Consider the following 10,535-nt stretch of genomic DNA (forward strand, 5'->3'; position numbering starts at 1 on the left):
TGTCACTTACTACAGCAAAGGCTGATATTTCTTGTGTATACGCATGTCCAATGTGAGATGGGCTACCCTTCAGAGCTGCTCTTCTCCATGTGGTGACTTAGGAATCCAGGCACCCACCTCGTGGCTCCACCATCTAAAGCCACGGACTTCACAATTGCTATAGCAAGGGAAGAGAGCTAGGGAGTTGTACACTGGCATTAAATGCTTTGGCCCATGAGGGCACATATCACTTCTGTTCTTAGCTCTTGAGCCAGAACAATATTCATGAGTCCAGTTTCACTGCAAGGCAGGGTAGGAAATATTGTCATCCTTCAGATCCAGGAATAAGAAAGTGAAATGGGTTTTCAGTATCACGTGCCACAGTCTGTGCTACAAGGACACATGAAAAACAGGTAACAGGAGAAAGGAGTCTGAGGATCTGATCTCAGAAGACTTACTGTTCATTATATTCACTATGTTGTTTTGATTTTTAAAAACCATTGGGTCATGTATACTTTTTCAATTAAAAGAATTAGTAACAGCATCAATGGATACTAAAACCAGAGGGTGAAAATTTTATGAGGAATAAGATATAGAGTAAAAATATCTCCCCACATGATACTTATTAATTACAAAAGGACAAAGAATAGCTTTATTTAATTTTTAAAGAATAACTTTATAATGGAAAAACTGGCGGACACCACCTTAACCTAGGGATCAGAGTTAACATCACCAGTAATGGGACAAGTAGATACTATGTGCCTCGTGATTTAATGAACTGAGAAGAACAGAGCATCATATTTGTGACATTCCTGCCACAAAAATTTAATCATGAGGGAAAAAACCAATAAACCTAAATTGACGGACTTTGTACAAAATATCTGGCCTGCACTCTTCAAGTGACAAGGTAAAGGAAGGCAAAGAAAGACTGAGGTATTATTCCAGATTCAAGGAAACTCAAGACTTGTCAACTAAATGCAATATGTGGTCCTGAACTGAAAAAATACATTTGTTCTTTGTTTTAAAGAACATTATTGAGACAGTTGATGATATCTGAATAAGGGCTCTAGGTTAGAAAGTATTATTGTATCAATGCTATTTTTTGGATTTTATAATCATGCTATATTTTGGATTCAAGAGCATGATTTCTTGTTATAATAAACCAGAAATACAAGATTCCACTGAAACTAGAACAGTTGACAGAATAGGGTTGAACTTAATCAAATCTTCAAGAGAAATAACAAGAGGGTCAGACAAAATCAATGTATGGAGAAACCCAAGAATGGTTTGTGACAAACATAAAGATAATAGCATTCATCATAGCTATCTTCTGTCCCTTTCCCAGTTGGTATCTGTCATCATTCTCCCATCCCTATCCCTTTCGAAGCATCTGCTAAACCACATGGCTTTTCTCTCTCTATTTCAGGTAAAAGCTAATGCAACAGTGCTCTTTTGGAAATGATACAAACCCAAGGGGAAAGTTTATAAATCTTATTCCAGAGTAGAAAGTGTGCACATACCTAACCCAATTGTGGTATTTTAATGTAAGAGAATGTTCTTGTTTTAGGAAATATATACTCTAATATTTAGGAGTAAAAGGGCATCATATTTACAGTTTACTCTCAAATGGTTCAGGAAATAATTATGTATTTATATTATATAGTATACATTATAAAAACAGAATTTATATTTGCAATACATATATTCAACAATGGACAATTATCAAGAACACACACACATACACACATGTACACATACACAAGTGTTTGTGTATGGGAGATGGGAGAAAATGTTGTATATGTAATTTGTGGCAAGTCACAGAAGGGCCCTTTGGGTTCTGGTGCAAACTCAGGCTATCTGCAGTACAGAATTAAACACCCTTTGGAAAATATATATACATACTATAATATTAAAATTCAATAAGAAAAAAACCAGACTACTCAATTAAGAAAAGGGCAAAAGATATAAACAAGCACTTCACAAAAGAGAATATGCAACTGACTGATAAACATGAAAAGTTTTCAACCTCATTAGTCATCAAGGAAAGAAAAATTAAAACCACAATATCAAAAATTAAAATGACCGATGATATCTTGTTGTTGAGGATGTAAAAAAACTGGAACACTCATTCAATGCTCCTGAGAAGTTAAACTGGTACAACCAATTGGAAAACTATGGCAGTTCCTAGTAAAACTAAATATACATAACTTAGCAATTTAATTACTGGGTATATACCCTCAGAAATGCACACATGAGAATACTAGAAGACACAAACAAAAATAATCATATTAGCCCTATTCATAATAGCTAAAACCTATAAACAACTTTAAGTGTCTATCTGTGTTACAACAGACAAACAAATTGGGGTGTGATCATACAATGGAATACTCAGGAGGCTGTTCTGCCTGAGATCGTGTCCTTCCTGGGATAGTTTGCATCTGGTGACTGACCAAAGTTGGGATATAAGGACCAGCCATGTAGACTTGATGCTGGGCAACTATAATGGGACTTCTCACTCCAGAGTGACCTGCTGATGGGCTGAGACTTTGTTGAGTCCTTGGCACAGGTTGACTTTCCTTCTGCATAGTCCTGCTTTTGCATCCTTCCTTTCACAGGTGTGGATCTCTAATATGGAGGTGGGATTAAAAGACTCGGGGAAGTGGGTCAATGCGATACTCTGCCGTATCCATAGTGCTGGAATACACTATGGATAATCAGAAGACCTGCCAGGTAAGATTGTTATGGAAAGGCTCAGAAGACACTCTATTTCCCAAGACCGTAAAGAATTTGCTGGTGTGAGGCCTGCCAGAATCTCTAAAGAGTTAAGTGGTAACTCTCTTCCGTAGACCAAGACTGACGATAAAAGAGACTGTTAAAATATCACTGATAGCAATGGGGATAATGAGACCCCGAAACAATAAAGATAAAGTGGTCATGCTTAACTTCCAGAAGGTAAGGAATGGTAATTATCATAATGGCTGGTAAGGCTGGAGTGGCAGCCAGGAGGACCTGGTCCATAGAAAGTTATGGAGATGGTTAATAGAGCAAAACGTACCTAGAGGCAAAATAGATGGGCAATTGTCAAGGTACTACTTCAGAAGAAATTAAAGATAGGTGACTGGAAGACTGAAGGCAAGAGCCCCAATAAAAGTCATAATCCCTTGCTCCGACTTGAATTAGTTTTTAGACCTGGAATCCCATGACTGAAGAGGTGGCCAGGTCCCTAGGAGAAAGGACCTCAACACTATAGCAAAAATACATGGCAATGATTCCCCTAGTCCTTTCCCAAAGAGACCTATGGCCATTTATTTGGGTAACTGCACTTGAAAAGGACATATCAAGGTCTGTTGGACACAGGATCTGTGTTGACATTTATACTGGAGACTTGAAGTGTCATCTGCTCCCTTCCATTGGAACTGGAGGCACATGGGAGCCAGGTAATAAGTGGAATCCTGTCTTAGGTTTGGCTTATTTGGGTCCACTGGGTCCTTGGACCCACTCAGTAGTCATTTCCCAATCCCTGATTGTGTAATTGGGATTGGCTTACCCCTGGGGGTCAACGTAGAAAAGTATTGGGAGTAGGGTAACAGATATTAGTTTCATCCTTAAAGATCTAAAAGAAGCAGGATGGCAGTTTTCATTGTCCTTATTTAATTCACCATTCTCACCCTTGCAGAGCCCACATGGATCCTGGAGGGTGAGTATAGCCTACTACGGGCTCAACCAGGTACTATAGCCCTGATCACAGCAGTTGTGCCAGATGTGGAATCTTTGCTAGAGAGGTCACTTTGGCTTCAGGTGTGTGCTATACAACAACCGATTTGGAAAATGTGTTCTTTTCTATTCCAATCAGAAAAAAAGGGTCAGAAAAAAATTGCATTTACATGGAATGGACAACAATATATACTTATGTTCACCCCCTCCCACATTGTATTAATGGTTAAAAAAAGATTTTTTCCCCCTTTCTTTTTATTTTGAAATAATTCTAAACTTATAAAAAATTGTAAGACTAGTGCAAAGAACATTTTTGTCCTGAGCCGTTTAAGAGTATGTCGCCAGCAAGAGTATGTCACCCTGTCAATCACTTTACTGTGTATATTATCTACAAACAACAACATTCTCTTACCTAACCATCTACAACCATCAAAACCAGGACACTGACAATTATACTTCAATCTAATCCACAGATCCCATTCAAGTTTCACCAACTGTCCCTACAATGTTCTTGCAAAAGAATCCAACCCAGGATCATACCTTTCTTTTAGTTTTCATCCCTCTTTAGTTTCTTTAGTCTGGAGCATATCCTCCATCATTCCTTGACCTTCATGACCACTTTTGATGACAGGCCAGTTGTTTTCCAGAAATCCTTCAATCTGGGTTTGTCTACTGTATCCTCATGCCAAGATTCAAGTCATGCACTTTGGCAGGAAATCACAGAAGTGATTCTGTGTTCTTCCACTTGTAACTAATCAGATGGGGCACAATTTCAATTTGTTGCATTACTTGTGATGTTAACTTTGATTACTTGTTTATTCGATTTAGATAGTCTCTGCCAGGCTTCTTAGCACTCGGAATCTAAGATCTCGGTGCTAAGTGGGCTCCTTGCTTTAGGGTGTCACTGCTTCCAGTCACTCGGAGGACAGATCTAGGAAATACATGTTGTATACATACATACACGCATACACTTACACGAACATCATTACCTACTTATATTGAATGAAAACCATTCCTACTCCAATGCAACACCGCAAGGTTTTCCTAATTTCTCCATTACGGTCTTTGTCCTTTTACTCTGATACTGAGAAACCTGGCTCCCATTATCTCATTGTCCTCAAAATACTGCATTTACTTATTTGATCAGTCCCTTTGTATCTTCTGTGTTGCCACTGCCCTCCCCTGCCTCTTCACCTGGCTAGGACTCTGACGTTCCCAGCTGAGTGGCTACTGCCGCGTCCCCATTTTCTCGTGGAAACCCACCTTGTGCTTGGGCTCCCACACCTCACTCTTAACCACTACCAATCCCCCTCTTCCCACATGGACTCTCTCCTCACTCTGCCTGGGCCCAGCCATGAAATGGGATATTTTAAAGGAAAGGAATTAAGAATGTGCACTATAAATTCTGACTTGATGAAATCAGTAATATGCCTTCATAGAGGTGTGAGGACAAAATTAACAATATTTGAACTTTTTTTAGGGTTCTAAAAGTACCAACTACATTTCAGCATTTAATCTGTCTGGCATTTACTTTTGTAAGTGGTATAAAATGGGGGTCCAATTGTTTCCTAGTATAATACTAACACCATTTATTATATAATTATCCTTTTCCCACTGAATTAAAATTTCACCTTTCATGTGTTATATTCTTTTAAAGAGATAGCTATTCCTAGATTTTCTAGTCTGTCACACTGGTTTGTTTGTCTATTCCTATGCCAATAACATGTGGATTTTATTATGGTAGCTTTATAGTGTCATATGATATCTGGTGAGTCACGTGAATCCACGGGTACTTCATGCTTTTCAAATGAATTTTAAGATAATTTAATCCAATTAAAAAGGAATCTGTGGGGATTATAATCGGAATTTTATTAATTTTATATAAATTTGTGGAGTTGATCTTTGTGTGACATCAAATTTTGATATACAAGAGTGAAACAATGAAGGCCATAGAAAGTCTGTTCATTGTTCAGATCTTGCTTTATTTATCCAAGAAATATTTTTGAGCACCTACTACATGCTAAGCACTAGTCAAGATGCTGGGTATACAGCTGTGAACAAAACAGACAAGATTCTTGTCATTTTAAAGTCTATATTCTAGTAGGGGGACACAGGTAATAAATATATAATATACACATAACAAGTGAATAGGCAATGCAATATGTCGGATGATGTTAAATGCCATGGAAAAAAATTAATCCAGGTGAGGGGGATGTGGTATGGTGGGAGGGAGGCTGTATTTTTTATTTAGAGTGACAAGGTGATAAGACATTTGAGCATAGCCGTGTGTTTCAGGTGGAAGAGATAACAAATGCAAGGGGTGAGCATGCTTGCTGTTAAACCTACAGAGGAAGAGCATGCAACCCAGTGTGGCTACAGTGGAGTGAGTAAAGGGTAGACGAGTCACGGTGTAGGGGTAGTGAGGACTTCAGCTTTAATTCTTAGTGATAAGGAAAGTTACTCCCAAGTTTTGAGCAGAGGAGTAACTTGATCTGATGAAGGTTTTAAAAGATCATTCTGGTGGACAGGAGTGGAAGAATGGAGACCAATTAGGAATCTCTTAGGATAGTTCTTGCCTGAGATGATGGTGGTTTGGAACTGGGTGGTGGAGGTGGGACAAATAGAGCACTCTGATCCACCTAGCCGAAGTGCCACTATCGACCACTAGAGGGAAGTACATATAGGTCCTGGAGAGGCTGCGCTGTGACAGATGGTATTTTCTTTATCCTTCCATAATGGTAGGTTTTGAAATCTATCTACATTACAGCCATCCCTCCCTCTTTGCTACTAGAACTTATATTTTATTTTGGACCGTGGTGTGCCCAGCCTCAAAGGACGAATCATGAAGGTATAACACCATCTCTATCCCCATGATGGCGGTCTTCTAATGTCCTAAACTTCCTTTCCTTCCTAGACCCTCCAATCTCTCCACCAGCCTCTCCTCCTATACATGTGCATGCATCGACTAATGTATTAAGGTAGTCTGGGTAAACAGGTTTGCTGAGTGTAAGAACTCCTTTCTTTGCCATTATTTCTTATGGGAACATTGCCTTTTACATCCATAGTGTTGAATGAAAATAAACTTTTTAAAAAATTCAATTTGTTACATGTAAAAAAATTTGAGACATACAAGAATCTGAAGAGGAACTTTCATTAAAAGCTAATCAGCTTTTGTTCTGCTTCTGTAAATATGCTTGCTGCGAAGGCTCACTTGCCTTTGCTCTACAAATGTAACTGTTTTGTACCCCTTAGCCACTCCCACACTCTGTAACACTTTGCAGCTTTAACCCATAACAACTCCTACCCTTCTCAACATGTTACCAATGTTACTACTTGCAACCATAGCAACTCGCTGTTTGTAATGGTCTGAGTTCAAATGAACCAATCAGCTTGTGTAAAAAGTCTCTATATAAGGAATGCTGCAACTAAGCTCGGGGCCCAGATCTTCAGAGCACTAGCTCCTCTGGGACTGCATATAATAAACCTGAATTCTCCAACTCTCCAAGTTACTGCTTGTTTTTTCGCTGGTCTGATTTTGGAGCTTTTCTGCAACAAGTCCACAGCAGCACTGTCCAATAAAACTATACTATGAGCCACATATGTAATTTAAAATTTTAAGTTACAAATATAACCAATTTTTTAAAGGTAAAAAATAACAAGTTGAAATTTAGGCTAATAACATATCTTATTTAATCCAATATATCAAAAATATTTCAAAATGTAATAAATATAAAGTATACTTAGCGAGATATTTTAAATTCCTTTTTTTCATACTAAGTCTTCAAAATCTAGTGGGTGTTTTACATTTATAGGTTATCTCAATTTGGACTGGCCACATTTCAAGTGCTCAATACCCACATGTGGCTAGTGTCCATAGTATTGGATAATGAAGGTTTACGGAGTGAGAAAGAGCATCTTATCATCCCCTCCAGTACTCATTCTTCTCTTTCTTTCATGATAGACCTCCCCAAATTTAACAATGCACATGAAAGCCCAGCTGAAAACACCATTTTCAAACCTCCCTAAGAGTTACGTGTAGCCATGTGTATTCCTTTTCTATTGCAGTATAACCAGCTACCACAAACTTAAGAGTTTAAAACAATCTCAGAATTTACTATCTCAGAATTCCATAGATCAGAAGCCTGGGCTTGGCTGGGTTTCCTGCTCAGGGTTGTACAAGGCTGAAATCAAGGTGTTCACTGGGCTGGGCTCTTGTCTGGCAGCTCTGGGGAAGAAACTGCTTCTAAACTCACTCAATTGCTGGCAGAGTTCGGTTCCTTGTGACTATGGATCTAAGGTCTCATTCCTTTCTGTGAGCTGGGGACTGCTCTCTGCTTCTAGAGGCTTTCTGGACTCCTTCTCCTGCAGGCCCCTCCATCTTTAAAGCAGCATCAGTACAGCAAGTACTTCTCATGCTTCGAGTCTCTTTGACTTCCCTTTCTGCCCACCAGCCAGAAGAAAAAAGTGCTTTTACAGGGCTTGTGATTAAATTTGGCCCACCTGGATAGTCTTCCTTTTGCCATATAATGTAAACAGAGGAGTGAGATCATACAGATCATATAGATCACATCAGAGGTGAAGGGATTGTACAAGGGCAAGGGACATTGAGAGCATTCTTAGAATTTGGCCTACTATACCATGTGACTAAATTCTGGTCAATGGGAAGTTAAGGGCAACTCAATTCTTCCAGTTGCTCAGGCCAACATTTTGGGCGTCATCCTGTTGTCTTGCTTTTCCTCACATCTCATTGGTCAGGAAACATATTCTGTCAGCTCAACTTCCAAAATACATTCAGAATTCAGCCTCTTCTCATCACCTCTCACTGCCCTGTCTTGGGCCAGCCATCAACATCTCTCACATGGATTATTGCAGTAATCTCCTAACAGGCTTGCTCTCAGCAATCTGTTCTCAATACAGTAGTCCCTCTTTATCCATGGGGAATACTTTCCGAGACCCCCAGGTGAAACTGTGGATAATACTGAATCCCATATATACTATGCTTTTCCTGTATATACATACTTGTGATAAAGTTTAATTTGAAAATTAGATACAGAGATTAACAATAATGACTAATAATAAAATAGAAGAATTATAACAATCTACTGTGATAATAGGTATGTAAATGTAGTCTTTCTCTCTCTGATAATTTATCTGATAACCAAGACAGCTACTAAGTGACTAACAGGCGAGGATCATATATAGTGTAGAGACACTGGACAAAGGGATGATCGATGTCCTGAATGGGAAAAAGTGGGATGGCATGAGATTTCACCATGTACTGAACATCACAAGGTCCGGATGGATTCACAAGAGAAACTACCAAACCTTTAAACCTTAGAATATTCCAGAGGAAAAACCCACATTATTTTTAAATAGCCATATACATTCTAAGGAAACCAAGAGCAAAAAGTAGTCTTTAACAATTATTCATATATTTACCATTTCCAATGCTCTCCATTCTTTCCTGAATGTTCAAGTTTCCAACTGGTTCCAGGTGAGAGAAGAATAAATAAGTAAAAAAGACAGAGGAGTGACATCTGTAACCAGAAGGCAAAGCTTTTCCAGATATCATTGGCAGTTTTGCTTATGTTTCACTGGCCAGAAAACTTTTTTCCCCAACAAATTCAAGGTTCTGCTAGTAAAGCAGGAAAAGATAATGGTTATTAGGTAGAAAGAAGGCAGTGACCGCCACAGTCCACCCTCTTGGCTATCCATCTGCCATGTGTGAAATCTACTCTTTTCCTAATGGGGACAGTTCCAAAGTCTCATCTAGATACTGCATCCATCTCAAAAGCCAGAACCTTTACCCAATATGCAGTTCCATTAATCCTATGAGGTGAATCCTCACAGTCCAGTAACCTACTAACTAAAAGGCAAGTTGTCCTTCCACAACATATCCCATATACAATAGCAGTGAAGATACAAAATAAAACTTCCATATGGGAAAGAGAAGAATGGGAAGCACATCAAAGCTATTGCGAATATTAGATCCACAGCAAATTCCAGATCCTGCTAGACAGGAGTGGCCAGGATCCCTCCGTGACAGCCAGCAATTCCCTTATTTGGTCAGCTCACTCTCTGGGATGAACTCCCTTTTTGATTGTGCTGTGGTCCAGGTTCCATCTTTTTTTGGAGATAACTTCCTCTTATTATCCTCTTTAACCATAACTGAAGTGAACTTTGGGAAAGATGCCCTTTCTGTTCTGTGTGTTCAGGAGCATGGGGTTGAAAAAGGATAAGTTTTGCTTGCCAGGTTCTTATAATTTCATTTTGATGACAGAATTCCCTTAAGAAATGTACGTTTCCCATCTATTTGCCTCCTCTTCAATCCTGTGTTTGAGTAACCACAGCCAAAGCATGCATATATGTATATATAAATAAATATATATATATTACACACATATATATATATCCATCTATATCTGCATCTACATCTACCTATCTACCTATCTATCTATCTAACTATCCATCCATCCATCCATCATCTTTAAACATGAAAATCCTCCTCTATGACCTTTGGCCTCTGTCCTCTTATTTCTCTGGTCTTCAACTTAATGTTTACTGACTTGAGACAATTGGAAACAAAAGGTTCTAGTGGGAAGAGAACACTTTTCAGACCTCACTTCCTGTGTCAAGTGGTGATTTATAAAGAAAAGAGCTTAGGAAAGGCCCAGGACATCAGTCTTATCTTCTCAGGTACTGCTTGGCAGCCACTACTCCCATTTGGAGAACAGATTTATCTTTTCTAGCACTGCCAATCTCCAAATTATGAGATTCTCATCTAAAGTAGATTTGCAGGCTGCAGGCAGAAGATGTTTTCCTTAGTCCAGTGGGAACTCTTT

At 38.9% G+C, this 10,535-nt stretch overlaps 1 pseudogene; it reads left to right on the plus strand.

Annotated features, from left to right (window-relative positions):
- The first annotated feature begins 2,953 nt into the window (after positions 1-2,953).
- Positions 2,954-10,535, plus strand: part of LOC102891565 — a 13,438-nt pseudogene continuing 5,856 nt past the window's right edge.

Source organism: Pteropus alecto, unplaced genomic scaffold (genome assembly GCF_000325575.1).
Source record: "Pteropus alecto unplaced genomic scaffold, ASM32557v1 scaffold38, whole genome shotgun sequence".
Classification (NCBI taxonomy): Eukaryota; Metazoa; Chordata; class Mammalia; order Chiroptera; family Pteropodidae; genus Pteropus; species Pteropus alecto.